The 14318-nt window shown below is 48.0% G+C and overlaps 1 protein-coding gene and 1 non-coding gene across 2 annotated transcripts in view; one reads left to right on the forward strand and one right to left on the reverse strand.

Annotated features, from left to right (window-relative positions):
• The first annotated feature begins 3567 nt into the window (after window positions 1-3567).
• Window positions 3568-14318, forward strand: part of LOC119405366 (uncharacterized) — a 49608-nt gene continuing 38857 nt past the window's right edge. The window contains exon 1 of the mRNA XM_037672203.2: window positions 3568-3688. The gene's annotated coding sequence lies outside the window, so the exon portion shown is untranslated. The remainder of the gene's footprint in view (window positions 3689-14318) is intronic.
• On the reverse strand, window positions 6731-6803 carry Trnar-gcg (transfer RNA arginine (anticodon GCG)). Its single transcript has one exon. It is a non-coding gene; the product is annotated as a tRNA-Arg (tRNA).

Raw genomic sequence — 14318 nt, forward strand, 5'->3', positions numbered from 1 at the left:
CCGGTGGCGAATTACTACCCGAGTAATGCTGTTTGCATTAGAGTGCATGTAAGAAGAATTGCACCTTTTGGGAAGTGTTAATGCCACACGCAAACTATCGTCATTGGCTTGTTTGCGTCTTCTTTCTTGCGAACTCTGCGCTTTCCTATCAAGAATGGCACACGTCATGCTGATAACGCGCACCTGAAAGTTCCGGACACGTAGCGAGGCATATGACGGTTATTGTTGGTGGACAAAATGGGTGCATCTAAATTCGCCAAGCATTCACCATGTAGAAAAAGGGAGAAGTGTCCTAAAACCCGCATAACCTTCTGATCATGTTTTTTTTCTGTATAGTCCTCGTATAAGAAGATTAGCACAAGTGACCGTTCCGGCCAATAGTCGCTTGCGCTAATATTTATGCGGTGACCGACCGAAAAAGCAACGCTTGACAACTACTGCGCACGTGATGCCGTGTTTTGCCGACCTTGTGCTCTTGTGAAGCATCGCGTGCCATCTCGTGCTTGGTCCGGCGCGTGGACTCCGCTGAAAGGAAAAAAATACGTGACGCCGCCGCGGCTTTCGATGTACCCGGATGTCGAGGGAAGGCATCACTTGACTGCGCTGCAGCAGCCGACCGCTGTGATGCACGCCATGCTTTTCTGTCCGCTAGGCAGATATCGCTCTTTGCGTCCATTCACCGAGCAGCATTCATTTCGGTCTCGTGAAAGACATACGTGACACCGCCAGAGAGGGGTGTGTTGCGCAAGCGCACCATTTGCGGTTGCACTCCTTTGAACGAGATGCAAAAGATTTAGGCATACGTTAAAGAACACCCGTCGGTTGGACAATATAATAGCCCCAACTACGCTGTGCCTCATAAATTCATTTCAGTTAGTTTAACGTCTGTGAGTACTTTGTTTAGCTTTTCTAATGTCGAAAACTCCCCGCCCCCCTGCAAAACTTGCCCAGCTTTCAATTCTACTTAAAAAAAAATCGCATGCGCATTTGTATCTCTTTCTCGTGTATTATTGCGAGGTAGCTGCATTCCGATCGAAAAGCGCCGCCATGCTTTCGTATCTTCGTTACTATCATGACAACTGGCGCACGCTTGTGCCGTCGGTTTCTTTTAAAGGGACACTAAAGGCAAATAACAATTTATGTCAGAGGGAAAGGTGAATGTTTGAGAACGCCTGAAACGTCAGCATTATCAACAGCAGTGCTCTGCTGATCGAGAAGTTAAGTTAAATACGATATGCGCCACGAGTGGAACATTTTGGAATGAGCCCGATGACGTCAAGTGTCCCAAGTACAATTAATCACTGGTACTCGAGCTACTTATAATCAGAAAATAGCATTCCGTAGATTACAAGACGCAATAAAATGCTGCTTGTGCGTTTCTGTTTCATTCATGGAAAAAAAGAACTTGGCGTTACCAAGAAGACCGGCGCGGGTGGTTTGAAAGTTCTGTTTTCGCCGGCCTCCTTTCTGCCAGTGGTAGTTTCGTTATCGCGTGCTGTGGCGTGTGCTTTGCACGCAAGTCGCTTTGAAGGAAAGTTCGACAAAATGCCGCATCCATGTTGTGTTCGGGATGCCTGAATGATGTGCGCCGCTTGAGCACAGCAGCTGCAGCAAAGAAGCCGACGTGACTTTCCAATGGGTGCGCAAATAAACCCACGCTGATGTGGCTGAGTGCCGTGCCTCTGCGACAGTATGCTAAACAACGAGAAATGTGCGTGTGTGCAGAGGATTACGAGATCAACCGCAAATTGGGCAAGGATTGCAATGTGCCCTTCAGCGAAGAAACCGCAGCGTCGGCTGCCGGGCAGTGAAGGCGGGCAACGTTGGGCAAGGCAAACGCTACGTCTAGAGGCCTTTTCAGGCGGGTGATTTGACGTGCGCTAACGCTATGCAGACCACTAAAGCGCGATTTGCTTTCAAAATAAACATTTCCTTACCACGAAACAAGCACTATGAGGTTTCGGGAACGTTATTTCAGCAATCAACGTCGACTTAACATTAGCCTTTAGTGTCCCTTTAAGGTATGACGTTGGGCGAGAAAAGAATAGGGCGCTTAGAAAAGAACTGCGATTCTTGTATTGTTATTTGATGAGAGACAGTGCCTTAACCAAAGCAGGCAGAGGTAAAAATCTGTCCTAGCATGTATTCGTGGCTCCCTCCGAGCAGGCATATTTTGAATTTGCGCTTAAATATTGTGTATAGATAGACGTATAGCAATCTTTAATGATATTCCTGGAGATGTTAGCCTGGTTTATTGCCTGGCTTGCAACTCGTGAGGTATTCGTGAAAAGCGTCAAGTCATCTCACTTTCGCCAGCGGATCGCCTTACCTTTACGTGGTGTTTGCTGCTTATCTGTTTCTTTCGGGCTATGCGCAAGAAAACCGCAATATCAACCTTTTCTTTCTCTGTGAAGCATAAAACTCAGGGGCAGCCACTGCGGCACTTCTTGCGTACAGGCGAAAAAGATTTTGGCTCCTGTTTATAAATTAAGAAATAAACGGATAAGCATCGCACATAACACTCAAAGAATAAGTTCTGTACTTGTGTATTTCAGAATGCTTGCCGATTTTCCCTACCGTATTCTGCTTCGGCGCGCCTTGATTAAAATGTCGTCACTTCCTTGTCACGTGTAGTTCCGGTCTTATGTAACAGACAAGCCGCGTTTTCTGCGGGCCGGGCGCGACCAGTTTCGATTTCGCCTTTAATATTCGATGATGAATATCTCGAATTACGTGTAACTTTCGTGAAAAAAAAAAACAACAACGGGTATGCCATAAATTGGCACGTACTACGACTTTATAATTTAAACAACTGCCCTCAAGTCAATAATTAAAATTTTAATTAACGATTTTTTAATTAGTATCGTCAATGTCATTTTAGTTGCTGCAAAGTTTTTCCGCCTCGACATAGAGTACGCGTGCGAAAACAACTGGAGCGTCACTGTGATAGGATTTTTATAAATGATCTGTATTGTCTGAAAAAAAAAAAAGCCCTATATATCTTAAGTTCACTTGCCGAAAATATTTGATTATGAGGTTCACCATGGTGGTAATCTGGGCATGTTGGTGGTCCATTTTATGAACGGTAAAAGCGCACTGGAGAGACGATGAGGCAACGAAGGAACACGCACGTAGCGCTAAGTGTGTGTTCCTTCGTTGTCAGTGCGCAATTTTACCGTTGATAACAAATTTGATTATGAGTCATGCCGTAGTGGGGGACTAATATTGACCACCTAGTTGAGGTTGTTTAACGTGCACCTAAATCTGAGCACACGTGTTCTGTGTTTTCGTATTTCGCCCGCTTTAAATGCTGCCGCCGTGGCTAGGAATCGTGTCCCACTGAGGACTAACCAGTGTTGCCACGTCGAAGGATTCGGATCGAAGGCTGGGAAAGTGCTCGTCGGTGCTTTCGTACGGGTGTCCGACCAGCGTGCCTCTAAAAAGCGGAGCCCCCCTCTTTCCCCGAACGGCGACCCCCGCGAGCAGCCAATGGGCGCCGTGCACGGCCGGGCGAGTGCCGGCAACAGGTCTCCTCCGCCAACCTGTTTGAGGCGCCGGTGCGAGCGCGTCGCCGTCCTCGGAGTGAACCGCCATCGACGACGACGACCGGTGTAGTGCTCGCGAGTGGATTTGCAATAAGGATGCATCGGTGACGGCACTTCGGGATTTGCACAGAGTGCGCTCAAAGGTGAGCCGCGCGGTGTCCAACTTTTGTCCGTCTTTGTGCGACGAGCGTGTTTCTCCGCAAAACACCGACAGCGCTTTTGCGTTGCGCATCGCATCGCACAAACGATGCTTTACCACGGGCCTAGAAGGTGCCGCAGCTCCAAGCTGAAGCCGCGTTGCCAATGGAGTGCTGTCTTCGGATTCTGTCGCTCCGCGTCGTAACGGCAACAGTGTTACATGCGGTGCACGTCCGACAGCTTAATCTCATGCTTTAGGTAGTTCGTATAGACAACGTACGTACTGTGCGTATTATTTGTGTGCCTATGTGATCAACGTATGTACCATAGTCATCACCCGACACCTGGAGTAGCAAGCAAAGCGATAAACCAAGATAACATATCCGGGAGTATTAAGAATTGCTAAACGAAAAAGAAAGAACGTTTCTCCGTGCGACTGTCTTGCTTCTTCTCTCTGGACAGACGATCTTCAGCCGTTTTCACTTTCAGAGCTAAAATAAAACACGTTATGACGCGCGTAACGAGAGCTGCTCTGAGGTTGTTGGTACCTGGCTGTGCCAGGCTGCGCGCGTCTAATATAACGCACGAAATTTATCTCGAAATGCATAGGAAAGAAGCGACCCTATTTTTTCTGCGAATGATGCACTGCGAAGCTTAGAGAAGCAAACGTTCTCTTTGTCAACATCTCCTTACGTGCTTTTAATGAAGAAATAAATTGTCTGCGATAGGTTATAACAGAGGAGTAGCCAGAAATTTTTTTAGAAGGTTCGTGCGTGTGTTTGTATGTATGCGCGTATATATACACATACGAAATGTAAAAATTTTGGGGGATATTGAACCCCTCGACCCCTGGCTACGCTACTGGGTTTTAACGCACTATACACCCCAAGCGGTGAGAATTTTCGCATTTATCTCCCTTTGTTCCAGGGTGCAGAGTGCGCGGGAAAAAAAACGAAAAAAAACCCGATACCCTTAATTGTTGCTATCTAGTGGGATTGTGGAAAATTTGCGCACAGCACACGAAGACGCAAAGGAAAAGTTCACAATGACCGCGTTGCAAGTGAAATGCAAGTCTTCGTGTGGTGTGCGCAAATTTTCCACAATGAAGTAAAACCAACTAGCCCGCCTCGTCTAAATGTAGTGGGAGGTTACAAAGAAAGCATTGTGGGGATGTTAAAGCGTTGTCTGCCACCCGCTTATGGTTAACCTCAGGGTAGCGAGATGAAGCCTTTACTACATTTGTTGTTAAGGAGAAAGGAAAGGCAGGAAGGTCAACCGGATTGCACATCCGGTTTGCTATCCTGCGCAGGGGGAAGGGGGTTAAGGGATGGAAATGTAGGGAATTGAAAAGAGGGAGCATACAAAAATTCGCGTATGCTTAAACAACGCCGAACACGATTGTTGAAAGTTGATGAAAAAAAAAAAAATTGCGGGCAGTTCGCACTAAGTCGCGCAAAGCTTGGCACAGCGAAGCACGGATCCGTTGCCGCTTGTACTCCCCCTCGACCGACACGTCTAGCTTCGGTATGCGCGGCTTCCTCCTCGGGAGTACGCAGCCAGGCTATGCACTATAGAGTGCGCTATGTCTCCGTCGGTGGGCATGACTTAGCTACTGCGCATGCGCGGCTTGGCCAGGTGGTGCGGTATCTGGTAGCTAGACGACGCGATACTTGCTTCCTTTTTCTTTCTATCTTTTTTTCTCTCTCTAGTTATTTCTCTCTTTTTCGTTGATGTACTCTCTCTTTCTTTTTCTTCCTCTCTATTTCTCTCTGTTCCATTCTTTCTGTGCTAAGCCTTACTCTCCCCTCCTCCTTTCCCTCTTCCTCACCATCACATCACTTCCCTTTCCGACCCCCTTGCTACACTGCACTATACAAGGCTATGTAATGGTCTGCTAGCCTGACTCGACGTTAATGAACCGGTAATAAAGAAAAAAAAAAAGACTGGACAACCGAGTGGTTAGGACGCTCGCATTCGGATCGGGGGTGCGCGGATTCGAATCCCGCCTTATGAAAACTTTTTTTTTTGCAAAAATTTTTCTCTTTCTCTTTCTTTATATATTTCTTTCCGTCTCTCTGTTCGTTTCTCTCTCTCTCTCTCTATCTGTACTCGTTCTCAGGTAGCCGCACAATGGCACATACCTGTTAAGATCATAGTTTTCTGCCATCGACTCACAAGGAACCATTTGCTAAACAGATTCGCTGTTAAACATATTCGGCAAGTGACGCTTGACTCCTCGAATCGATACTGTCAGTGCCGTTAGTTAAACAGAGGCTAACGCATATTGTTCACTCTGGTAGTACTTCTAGCGCGGCTACGGCGTTCAAGATAAACGACACCAGGAAATAATATTCGAAAATGCAATCATTCCGCTGCCTTGAAAACGAGAAGATTGTGCGAGCATTGGAAAATGGCTAGAAGTGAGCTTTTCGGCCGCGATACGAGACCAGTGAATTCGCCACTATGCTCACGAGGTGCCTGAAGAATTGCGCCATTCGTCGAGTGGTCTCGGCTCGGCTATATAACTGACGGCGTGCGAAGATTCTAGGAAACTTGAAATCAAATTGGCGGGACGCCCACATTACGTATTACTGGAATGTTTGAGGATTGATTGACTTAATTTCACGTTTCAGAGCCCTACGCGCCTACAAGCGTATAGCGGAATTAGCCATTCCTATACCGCCAAAATCAGCGCTGTAGAGAATGTCAGGGCGCCATATTATTTTGCTGTTAACATAACATAACAAATATGTCGCTCTCTTTTCGCGCACTGCGCCGACATTGGAAGGCGGCGTAGTCGGACTTATCATGCCTTGTGGAGCACCGCCCATAGCCACATTGCCTTTGTCCCATTTTGATCGTCCCGGCCATATAGATACAGAAAGGACAAATATTATCTGGGGTTTAACGTCCCAAAACCGCGATATGATTATGAGGGACGCCGTAGTGGAGGGCCTCGGAAATTTCGACCACCTTTGGTTCTTTAACGTGCACCTAAATCTAAATACACAAGCCTCAAACATTTCCGCCTCCATCGAAAATGTAGCCGCCGCAGCCGGGATTCGATCCCGCGACCTTCCAGTCCGCAGCCGGGCGCCATAACCACTAGACCACCGTGGCGGGCTAGAAATGACAAACGGGGTGAACTAAGGATGTCGTTCACGCGTACAAAATCATGCTCGCCTTGGGTCCAAACTTTCTATCTCTGATTGTCGTTGGTTCCACTCGGGGCTTAAGCTTGTGTCGCATATCAGCTGGAACATGGTCACTTGGTGCATGAGAGTTATTCGAATGTCAGGAACGAAAAAAAAGAAAGAAAAATCGACGCGTACTTTGTCGGCTTACTGCGACAAGCAGCTGCAAAATTGAAACGGAACTTGGAGAGCATTTAGCCTTATTGTAGGTTTCCCGTGAACTTTCAGTTGTGTGTGGTTTTTCGTAAAAGACTGTGCTCCTTTCTCACCGGCGAACGGGAAGTTTCCGGAACACTGCCTCGTGCACAAGAGTGCAAGGAACGAGGCAAAGCAGTCGGTGTCTCGCAGCACGACGTCGTGAGTCTCGCTCGTACGCCTCTCGTGGAATCGGGGCCACGGAAAGTCCTTTTTTCCTACGACGCTCTCGTGCAGCCGCTCGTGTTGATTAAAGTCGGGCTAATTTTAGGCACCGCCTGTTCAAAAACACACTTTTCAGATTCTCGGTTTGATAAGCAGCGTGTATGCGACGTCGTTCGATGTGAAAGCAGAACAAATGGAAGCTATACCAACTCCTCTGTACGGAAGTTGTCGCATATCTCCAAGAACCTCTCTGGCTGAGATTTTGACTGTTGATGGAACACGAGCGAAGCGAGGGCTCTTTGCTTCGTGACCTATGTGTACTCGTTAATTCTCGGTTGCCGTTCTTATACCGCAAATTGGTTCTGCGGAATCCCGCAAGGTGGCGAAAAGGTTAGTTAGGAAGGGAAAGTGACAACCACTCGTTTGTAGCACGAAGCCACACGGAGATACATACGGATTTCTCAGAAAGAAAGCTTCTTATTTGCCGAAAAATTCCTTCTACTCCAGAGATCGAACCCGCGGGGGCCAACGCCTTTCCGTGGCGGTCGCTCTGCCAATTGAGCTAACCAGAAAGGTAGCAATTGGTAGCGCGAGGGCGAATTAATCGACAACTCGAAGCGCGTGGACTCCTGAATACCGCCAATCGGTTCGACCGATAAGCAGTATTCTGGTCTTTCTGATAAATCCGTTCGGGTTTCCTTGTGACCACAAAGGGGTCGTCGTCAGTTTCCCTTTCGTTCTTGTACTGTGTGCATATGCCACGTTGGCGGGAGCAAAACTAACGATACTCCACTAATACAAAACTCCCACGGTCCCTTATGCATTCACTTAAGACGACTCGAAGGCGAAAGCCATCTTCTTTTTCCTCTCAGCCGATGTATTGATGCTGCCCCGCCACCCTTCGAAAGTTTTCTGCACTTAAGGTGTTGCACTGCCTCCAAGATCGGAGGCACCTCACCTGGTTTTGGATTGCCCCCATGATCGGACCACCTCGGGCCGAGTTATGATGCAGTGTGATGACGTCATCATGTGACGTTACGTCACATGACATCACTGAGACGTCACACATTTTGGCGATCTGTGACGTCATCTCGTGATGATTTTTTGGATCACTCATCACCGACGCCGCTGATGCGGGACTCCGATGGTCAAATTTCGCGTTTGACGAGGCATCTAAGGCTTTCGCCTTAATAGGAAAAACAAGCTACTAACAATTATAATAAAGGGCATAACGACGGTAATGAGGGTGGCCGTTTACATTCCCATCAGGGTGTCGTGCTTTATGTGGAGAGGCCCTTGTGCATGACCGGGCGGGTTTCTGCAGGAGGCCGCTTTCTTTGCAGAGATCCTTGTGGCGTCCTTGTGCGTGTAAGTGGTTACTCCGTGTTGGCGGATTTCCCACGGGCTGCCGCAAAGTGCACATTTGCCGTCGTTCTGCCTCCTTAATGAGGTCCGCGAGCGGTAGATACGCGGAGCGAGCGACGAGGAAAAACGCGAGGGCCACGAATATTTCTCAACGTTTTCTTTGCCATCTCGCTTGCGCTTTCATTTGCCCCTCTAAGTTCTCGCGCAATTTAGGCGCCTCCCGATAAAAATAAAATGTTCCTTCTTTCAGATTTCTCCCAATCTTCGTGCGCTTTCCTATTCGTGTTACATTGTAACGGTTGTTGATATTCCCCTCATCATTCAAATTCGAAGCTGCATGTTTGCGTATGCATCTGCATACCTTGGAGGAACATGCGCACAAATGGCAGAAGCTAACAGGTGCGTTAAAAGAATGTTCATCGAAAAACAATAAAAAAAGAAAAGGAAGCAGGCGAACAGGAAGCCGCTGGTCTAAGTGAAGATTTGAAAGAGAAGAAGTGCGCTTATCGCAGAAACGACTAACCCAAGGGAAAAGAACCTTGTTTCGTTTTACACCTAATGGAAGGTGGCACGCACGCACGCACGCACGCACGCACGCACGCACGCACGCACGCACGCACGCACGCACGCACGCGCGCGCGCGCGCGCGCACACACACACACACACACACACACACACACACACACACACACACACACACACACACACACACACACACACACACACACACACACACACACACACACACACACACACACAACGCACACGGTCTTCTTGCTGTGAAACCCCATGCGCAAACTGCGTATATAAAGGTACAACATGTGAACACAGTACTTAGACAGTACTGTATGCGCAAATGTGAACCTTCGTTGTTTTGGAGGGATATGGACCGCTGTTATTTCTCTGCCGGTTGTCTGAGTCTTGGATGCCTTGGCTTCTTAGATGAATGCGTGAGGAAGGCGCTCGTGGGATGAACGCTACGCAGAAGGACAGGCCCACCCTTCTCTGGCAGCGATTTACATTATTTTTTATATTAAAGGAAACACCCCGGTATCTCGAAGAACGCATGCACCAACGCACTCGAGCGGGTCGCTGTGGTGCCCCTCACAACGGCACCTCGACAAAGAAGTCTCCGCCGGAACTGGCAGCTGGTCGGTGCGCCCGACGCGATCCTCCTTCCACCTGCGCTGCCATTGCTGGGAACCGCTCTCTTTTTCCAAGCGCTTCGCTGTGTTTGCTTGCAAGGCATCCGGACATCCGGACGCTCTCTCTGCCTCTCCAGTGCCGGAATGCACGGCGCCGACCCGCCCGTTCCTTTTTTTTCTTCTTGTTTGAACGGTTACCGCTTCGCACTATTTTGTTTCTGTGTGATGTCGCTTTAAAACAGTTCGGTATGTCTCCTCACCCATTTATAATGAGCGCGGCGCCACGGAGCGTATCTTCCATTCCTCGGCGCTGACATTGTCGTGCGTTGACGGGGCTTTCGATTGGCCGAGCATGAGAACGGTCCACCCTTGAGGCTCAGTGCATTTCGCTCCAGTGCGGGGCTGGCATACATATAACGGTGTATTTGCGGTATAAAAAATCTCCCGCCACTGCACAGTGTTCAGTGACGCCCCTGGGTTTTCCTTTGCCGACAACGCCAAGTCGTCTTGGAGAGTATTGGTTTGTGCGTGCAGTGCAGAATGCCGTCCGTAGACGGATTCTGTTGGTACGAGAGAGGGATCTCATCGCGGGTGATAGAACATGTAACCCGAAACTTGTTACCAAGTCTATTATTGATCATCTTGTTTCAAGTGCCCGAGTAGAGATCCTGGCTAAAATATTTTTCATCGGGTAGATAGGACTGTTGAAAAAGCAGCTGAAGGAAAAGAGAGAACGAATTTTACGCTCGGTCCGACATTCGGCTGTTTTCTGAAGGGCGTCACTATATTTGCGGATACGTCTGTTTACACGGTTGGAGTATATACAGGTTGTCTGATCAGGAATGAGTCCATCCGACAGGTGGAACTCTCTTCGTCAAATACGCCAAGAATGCCGCATTTTCGATGGAGGCGAAAATGCTCGAGGCCCGTGTATAGTTACATTTAGGTGCACGTTAAAGAACCCCAGGTGGTCAAAATTTCCGGAGCCCTTCACTACGGCGTCTCTCTCCCATAATCATATCGTGGCTTTGGGGCGTTAAATCCCATCAATTATTAAATACGCCAAGAATGGGGAGGTGCCCTTGAAGAAGGTAGGTCTGTCTATCGAAACGTCGGCCAGCGTGTCTGAGGCACGTATTCCTTTTCATACCTCTGTAGCGCATTGTGTTTCCATCCGTAGGTCACACCTCCACTTTGGTTCACACACTCAAAGTGACCATAGCACGGAAGGACCGATGAAGTCCGAGTTTTACTGGTTGATCTATGTGATGACATTAGAAAATTCAGCTTTCGTCACAAGATTTGATTGTCAGATGTACAGAATACGGAAGAAAATGCACGTAATGACGGTCATTTAGCTTCGACACGCTTGGAGACGATAATGTGCTTGCTTACAAAGAACCACCATCACTTGAAGCAAACGACTGTACGTTAAAAAAACCAAAAAAAGGCACCTCCACGAGGTGAATCATGACCAGTGGACGAAGCTCTGGGTATCGTATGAGTGAGTAACCGTACGTTACCCGAGCGTTGCCCCATATAATGTAAATTGAGTGACATAAAGTGACATAAAGAGTCGTCGACAAAGCTAGGTCCTAAGGTCCATAATGTCTACGTTGAAGTTGCCGACTAGTATAAGGGGTTTGTGCTTGTAGGTGTTTTATATTACTCTGTCACAATTATGATTGATGTTCGTCTTTTGTAAACCTTATTTTTATTAACATACACACATAGATGTTTCCACTATAGCAACGGTTTTTTATATACCGTGACAGCGGACAGTGAGAGTCGACGACAAAGCTAGGTCCTTAGGTCCATAATATGTACGTTGAAATCGCCGACTAGCATAAAGGGTTTGTGTTTGCAGGTGTTTTATATTGTTTTGTCAGAATTATGATTGATATTAGTATATTGTTAAACATCTTGTTAAAACCACGCATCTCCACGAGTGGTCGAGTAGATGTGTAAGCACGGACGCCGACATACGGGTGGACGGATATGCCTCGGCCTGGTTGCTTCACCCCTAAGAGTCAATGATTCACTACCCCATAACACATAAAATCTTGAAGCACTTCGGTTTGCACTTGTGCGTGATTTCCAGGAACTTGGGCTGCTCCCGTTTTATCCCCTACACAGCACGGTTCTGTTTTGCCTTTACGCTAACACATCGCACAAGCAATGCCTTCAATCGGAGCTGACTCACCGCATGTCGACCTGCACAGGCCTAATGAAAAATTGGGACTCAAGAGTGAAGAGATGAAAAATCCTTGAACAGGGGGTGTCGCTGGAGCCTACGTTTTGGCAAGTGTCTTCCTCAAGTCAGCTACTGGTTGCTGTCCTGCTTTCGCAGGTGGAACTATCGGTCATTCGTTGAGCTCGTTCCCTTGCGAAAAAGAGGCGAGCGGAGAAGCGGGACCTCCGAGTGCAAATGACGAGCGCGCCCTCGCACGCATCGTCTCCGAAGAATGGGAACAAGTAGGCCACCGTTGCGTAATAAATTCTTGCCCGCATGAATTTCGCGCTTTATGACTGCCTGTATGTGGCCGCTCCCCAACGCGAATGCGACGCCCAGCGACTGGCGCGTCTCTCGAGGCCACATAGCGCGGATTTTGTACGCAAGAAAATCCACGAAGCTTGTACTTCACCGTTACATATGTGCACATCCGGGCTTTGTGCGGAGGCTTGCGCTGTTCCATGGAAAACCTGGCGGGCCACTGTAAATGCCGGCTATGGATCGAATGGGCATGGCGTGAACGTACTCTTTTAATGAGATACAGTAGTATGACTTGTACATTGCATTCGCTCGATTTCCTTGTAACACTTAGTCATCATTACGTTATGCGGCACTCGTGTACGTATGTCACGTACATGACATACACGGGGTACCTACACATTCATTTAATAAACGCGCAGCGTTGTAGTAAAATAAATCTGAAGTCAAAGGGCCCAGTCGCCCGCAAAATGTTTATGGAGCAGGCAGTGCACAAAAGCCGTAAGCCTCTCTTTCTAACTCGCAGCACGGTTACGCTGTGGAAACAATATTTACTGTCTAAGATCAACAGCGCAGAAAACTTTCATTGAGGTTTACGCGAGGCAGCATTTACTGTATAGATCAAGCAACGTGCTTTATCGTCATCATCATTATCATTATTCTCAGCCTGTTTTAGTCCACTGCAGGACAAAGGCCTCTCCCAATGACCTCCACTTTATACCCTATCCTGTGCGAACTGTTTCCATTTTATCCCTGCGAACTTGATTTCGTCACTCCATGAAACTTTGTACCTTCCTCTACTGCGTTTCCCATCCCTTGGTAACTTTTTTGTTGCTCTTACTGTCCACCGGGTGTCTGTTCTACGCATTACGTGGCCAGACCCGGTCCCCTTCCTTCGCTTGTTGTCAACTACGATATCTGCAACCCCTGTTTGTTTCCTGACCCATTCTGCCTTCCTCCGATCTCTTAGTCTTCTATCATTCTTAACTTTTTCTCTAGTTGCTTTGTTATCCTCCGTGTTTCAACCCCGTGTGTTAGAACATACCTTATAGCCATTGTTAATTACGTTTTACATCAGGCTCGGAGCTACGTGCTGGCTGTTTGATAGACCTTGGGCTTTATTATCGCCGCACAGGGACATCCGTTGCTTTGATATAAAATGAAGCAGCGCGAGGATACGCGCTGCCGTAAGAATCATTGCATGGGTATAGCTAGGCTGGGACAGAGTGCTCACGCTGGTCAAAAATGGCATGACAGGCGTCGGTGACATACAACGTGCACAGGTTGCGTAGCGCGGTACGATCGCCTCAAGTGATGTTAAAAGAAAAAAACATGGTTGACCTCTCCTTCATAGGAATCGGTATAAAACGAATGTAAAACGCGTCTTTACAGAAGTATACTTGAATGTTTACAGTACCTTGATATAAGAGAGCTTGTACAATGTCTATTGGTATTTGGCAGCTGTAGCACCGTTTACAGTGGATACATGCACCCGCGTTGACGCTTAGTGGCACATCTCCATCCCGATGACTGACGTCCATGATCAATGATTAAACAAAGCTTTGTGGTAGCTGTAGTAGTTAACGGTGAGAGCGTAATCGAAGAAAGTTGTGTGACAGCCAGAAGAGCGTCGCTGACTGGACGCAGAACTTGGGCATGGGGCATCCCGCCGTATGTTAAAGAGTTATTGCACACCACGGCGGTACTAGAGGGAAACGCAACGCGCGTCGTGTCTACCCTCTAGCCCAGCCGTAAGCGGGGAACACGGGTGTTACAGCCACGCGATGCAGGCGCGCGTCGCAGAGCTATCTTTATTACGGATGGACGCTATGAACGAGGCCGAGGCTTAGGCTAAGGTCGCCACCTCGCGGTGTATTAAGGTCTTGACAAATTTGCACTTCTATTATAAACGTGCCGAATGGGACGCACGCGTCGCAACGATGCGTTGCAGGAGCTAAGCGCGGAGGCCAGGGTCATAATGCATTACTTGACTTTACAGCTCCCAGACGGCGACACCACCCCGCCGACTAAGAGCACTGTGAGAGGAAACTGAGATATAAAAGGCGCATTTGTAAAGCCT

This window comes from Rhipicephalus sanguineus, chromosome 9, assembly GCF_013339695.2.
Source record: "Rhipicephalus sanguineus isolate Rsan-2018 chromosome 9, BIME_Rsan_1.4, whole genome shotgun sequence".
Taxonomy (NCBI): Eukaryota; Metazoa; Arthropoda; class Arachnida; order Ixodida; family Ixodidae; genus Rhipicephalus; species Rhipicephalus sanguineus.